Raw genomic sequence first — 5,655 nt, 5'->3', positions numbered from 1 at the left:
ATATTTATGTGTAGGGTATACTCTCTATACTTGTTAGAGAGAGTTTAATTACTCCAATCATATACCGTTATTTTTTTGTTTGTCCAACTCCTTGAGAGATGTGTTGACATCATCAAAAAAGAAAGATAATGTGCATCTATGTGCTTGCAAGCTAAGTATAATATGTGTAGTAGTCAGATGACGTAAATGATTTTGATGATGACAATACTATATTATGATGTCTTCATCTAAAGATATGTTCAAGTTGTTATTCTTGGAAGATCAAAGATGTCAAAGTCAGTCTCTTAAGGACAACACATGTTGTCAAGCAGCGTTTAGTGAAATCCCTAGTGTTCTTTAGTCAAGAAAATCTCTCTGATGGCGGTGTCTATCGATAATTCTTATCAAATCTCATCGGATACAAGAACTCAAATCCTAAATGAAGTGTTGAATCATTGATGTATCAAGCAAGGAATTTTGAAGCTTTAGAGATTGTGAAAGATAGTAAATGCGAAAGTTTGCCTAATCTGTGTTTTACTAATCAGAGTCTTGTAAAAAATATTAGAATAACTCTTAAATTATTAAGACAATGCACACATTCATCCTAAAGTTTTTTTTAACATCTCTATTTGACAAAACTCATTAAAATCTTAAAGAAACAATCGAAGTGCTTGTGGGGTTGATCAAGGGTTTTCCTACACATTTAGGAGGCTTATATACATTGCCTAATCGATTAAGATCCTTAGTCAATTGATTAGAGAAATGAATAAAGCATCATAATAGACTAAAAACACTCTTAATAGATTAGAACACTAGTTGTCTTAGGGTTTCCTTTTGAAGAATTAGGGTTGTTATTTTTGTGAAGCACATAATCAATTAAATCTAATACACAATGGATTATGAGCATTAAAAAGTCTATGGATGATTTTTCTTTCTGAGCCAGATTTCTCACCTATAAATAAATTGCTCTCTTCCCTTTCAAATCAAACCAGAAAATGTATTTTTGATAGACTTTCTTACTCTCGCTCCTTTCCTTTTCATTTCTTTTATTCAATAAAATTGTCTTAGTGTTTTAAGAGTGAAAAATACTAGTGAGTCATTTATTATGTATTCTGGTGTTGAAGAATTATTGTAATTTGCACCCAAAAAAAATCATCTCTTGCACAATATCTTTGGTAAAAAGTCGATGTCTGGTTTGTAAGCTTATCTAGTAAAATGTTTCGTTTGACCCGTAAGATTGTCTCTGAAAATCTCAATTTGGTTTGTGAGTGTCACTTGGTGTAAAAGCTCTCATTATGATTCATGAGATTGTTCGTCAAAATCTCTGTTTGAATCTTGAGCTACACCTGATGTAAAATCTCTCATTTGATTATTAGATTAACCTGGTATAATACCTTATGTTTATTTTGGAGGATAGTTAGTGTAAAACTACAGTCTATTTGTAAGAAGATTTGTGGCTATGACTTATGCAAAACTCACATCTATATTGAAAATACTTAAGAATAAATCATTGGGGAGAGGAGTACGTCAAGTGATTAGACCGAACCTCTATAAATCCATGGTGCAATTCTCTTATCCCTTATCTCTTTTTACTTCCTCTATTTATCTATTTTTAATGTGCTTAAGTCTCTTTCTCACTCTAATTTAGTTTTGGCCAACAATGTAAATCTGTTAAAACATAGTTGTTTTGATTGTAACCAATCTTCAAGAGTTAGTTTCTATGCAACTTAGTTTTAAATTGTTTTTGTATGTGCAGAAACAATTGCAAGCTGAAATTCATTACACTCTGTGTGAAAATTAAGCATGTGAGAATGTTTTGAAAACTAATATATAACTTGAAGTTAGATGATAGAGAGTTTCTAAAATTTGACTTTAAAGTCCAAATTACAAATTATTCTTCTCTTAATTAAAATTTATAAAACATATATCAATTTATATCATTAATACAAAAAGATAAAAAATGCTGTCCAGGATTGAACATGCACCATCAACTTATACCATTTTAACTTAACTAAAATATATCAGTTAAACTATGTTATTTACTTTTAAAAAGTTATATATATATATATATATATATATATATATATATATATATATATATATATATATATATATATATATATATATAATTTGCTATGAAAGAAAGTACTAGTTCTTATGTGCTGTAGTACATTTATTTTATTGATTCTTGTCGCTGACTTTATTTTGACTTTTTGCTTGATCAAGTATATACTATAGTTATAATGATATAAATTATATAAGTCAATTATTTTCAACTATTATTTCCCGTCAATGAAAGCGTGGTTTGGCGTCCAAGTTACGCTTGTTTGATATGCAAATTCAAAATCCATGATCATATATGAGTAAATTTCAAACACGAGAAATGGAGAATGGAGAATGAAGAAAGAAATCACTACTGTGTATATGTGTCTACTTAAGGTCACGGTTCGTATTCATGGGTGTGAACAAATCTATGCTTGAAGTGTCTTTGTCTCTAAAGCAATAAAAATAAACGTGAGCCATTTTAGTTTTTCCTAATAAAATTAAAACTTTTTACTTAAATTCAAATTCACATAAGTACTTGTACTTTCTTTAATAGCAAATTATATATATATATATATATATATATATATATATATATATATATATATATATATATATATATATATTATATATATATATATATATATATATATATATATATATATATATATATATATATATATATATATTCAATTTATTTCAAATCACAACCTTTAAATTAAATATAATTTAAGGATTAACATTTTTATTTAATTGTAATTAATATTTTCACTTAATTGACTTTTTGATTAAATCTAAATAAATATATATATATATATATATATATATATATATATATATATATATATATATATATATATATATATATATATATATATATATATATATATATATATATATATATATATATATATATATAAAGTGGGGTTAACTTGTTTTAAATAAATTTTTATATCTTACTCCAAATCATATCCTTTAATTTAAATTAAATTAAATTTAAATTAAATTAAATTAATAATAATTATTTAAAATATTAATTTAACTTTTATATTAGATTCAATTTAAGGGTTACGATTTGTAATAAGGTAAAAAACTTTACTCTTGGAGTAAGTTGAACCCAGAAATTATATATATATATATATATATATATATATATATATATATATATATATATATATATATATATATATATATATATATATATATATATATTATATATATATATATATATATATATATATATATTATATATATATATATATATATATATATATTATATATATATATATATATATATATATATATATATATATATATATAATTCCTAGTTGTTTTGATTAGCAGTAATTTTCGTAAAACAAACCAACTGCAACATGTTGAACAAGATGTCCTAACATGTGGTTGTGACATCTTGTCTGAAATAGGTTTTTACCTTGGTAGCGTTTGCAGGGTTTACTGTCTACAAAATATTCTAGGAATATTATGCTTTCCCTTTTGACATTTGTGATTGATGAATCAGAGATTCGAATTGTGGTTAACATATTTTGGTTTCTAAATGTTAAGACATTTTAGGAAACTTTTGATGGATTATCTAATGTTGTGTAGCTGGTGCTCATGGAATACAAGCCATAAATCCAATGCATTTTATGGATATAAATAGAATATCTCAAAATCTAATCAGACACGCGGAAGAGAAGATAATTGACTGCATTAGGGTTTGAGTGTTTGTGTAATTTGTGAGCCTCTCAAATATCATCTTGATGTATGATTAGGACTGTGTTGTTTGGTTGTAAGCATTGTCAAGCACTCATAAACTTTTAAGCATTCACTGATTGCGTGTCGTTGATGTGTGACTTCTGAATTTCTTGTAAGTGTTTAGTTATCTCTACTGTGATTGAATGGGAGGTGAGAAGGGTCTCACACCTACGAGAGTCTTAGGTAGAAGTTAAGCACGGGTAGTGATTAGAGTGTCAATTGTAAATTGGAGATAGTTTGCAGAAGACCTACAAAATAATACTATTTAGTGAATTTCCTCCCTGACTTGGTAGCCCCCAGATGTAGGTGTTGTTGTATACCGAACTGGGTTAACAACTTTGTGTGTTATGTTATTTTATGTTCCTCTATATGTAAGTTGTCATGTTATTATTCAGATAACAGTGTCTTGACATCTCAGAGGACATTTGATATCTGTATACCAGAATTTCAATTGTTATCAGAGCAGGCATCCTGTTCTATTTCTGGGTGAGATTCAGGGAAGATACTTTATGGTACAATGGACAAGGAAGAAGGCTTTGTGAATAGACCACCCATTCTTGATGGAACTAACTATGACTACTGGAAACCACGTACGGTGGTTTTCATTAAATCCATGGACAACAAGGCTTAGAAATTTGTGGTAAAAGGATGGGATCAACCAATGCTTAGGGATAAATATGGTAAGATCACTGAAGAGCTGAAGCCTGAGGAAGACTGGGATGATGAATATGACAAATTAGCTCAGGGAAACTCCAAAGCTTTGAATGCTCAATTGAATGGAGTGGATAATAACATCTTCAGACTAATAAACAACTGCACCATTTCTAAAGATGCTTGAGAGTTCTTGAAGACTGCTCATAAAGGAACCTCCAAGGTCAAGATGTCAAGACTTCAAATTTTGACCACCAAGTTTGAGAACTTAAGAATGAAGGATGAGGAGAGAATCCATGACTTTCACATGAATATCATTGAGATAGCCAATGCCTCAAGTGCTCTAGAGGAGAAGATGTCAGAATCCAAGTTGGTCAGAAAAATCCTCAGGTCTCTTCCAAAGAGATTTGACATGAAGGTTACTGCCATAGAAGAAGCTCAAGATATCAACAAAATGAAAGTTGATGAACTGATGGGATCCCTTCAAACCTTTGAGTTAGGAATCAGTGAAAAGTCGTAAAAGAAGAAAAGTATAGCCTTTGTTTCGAATATTGAAGACCTCGAAGCTGATTGTGACCTAGATATAAATGAAGGGATATCTAATTCCATTGTCTTACTTGGAAGACAATTCAACAAAGTGATAAAGAAGATGGACTGGAAGACAAGAGCTAATGTCAAGACAAGTCATTCGACATCTCCAAAAAACAGGAGTTTGGCATAAGGCCCAATACTGAAGAAAAAATAAAGTAACGAAAAGGAATATAGTTCCATGGATGTGAAAGGTTTGGTCACATAAAGGCTGAATTCCCCACAGTTCTCAAAAAGCAAAAGAAGGGTCTGTGTGTCTCTTGGTCAGAAGATGATTCTGAAAGTGATCCAGAAGTGGAACCTGCCAAACAGGTTATTGCCCTGATTGGAATTTGTGACTCAGATAAAGACTCTGACTGTGAAGATCTAACCTTTGAAGAACTTACCGAATCCTACAAAGAATTGTGCCTGAGAAGTGAAGAAGTATGTAAACTGAGAGAAGATCAAATGGAAACTATTGCTCAACTACGGGCTGAGAAAGTGGAGTATCTCTCTATCATCTCTGATCTGAAGGAGGAAGTTGAACTGCTCAATTCAAGAATTGAAAATATGCCGAAGTCTGTGAGAATGCTTAACAGTAGTTCAGATGTACTGGATGAAATTCTTCAAACTCATAAGAATGCTGTAAATGTTCAAGGT

The sequence above is a fragment of the Lathyrus oleraceus genome, chromosome 3, assembly GCF_024323335.1.
Source record: "Lathyrus oleraceus cultivar Zhongwan6 chromosome 3, CAAS_Psat_ZW6_1.0, whole genome shotgun sequence".
Classification (NCBI taxonomy): Eukaryota; Viridiplantae; Streptophyta; class Magnoliopsida; order Fabales; family Fabaceae; genus Lathyrus; species Lathyrus oleraceus.
The sequence above is the reverse complement of the archived record's forward strand: the minus strand, read 5'-3'. Positions refer to the sequence as shown.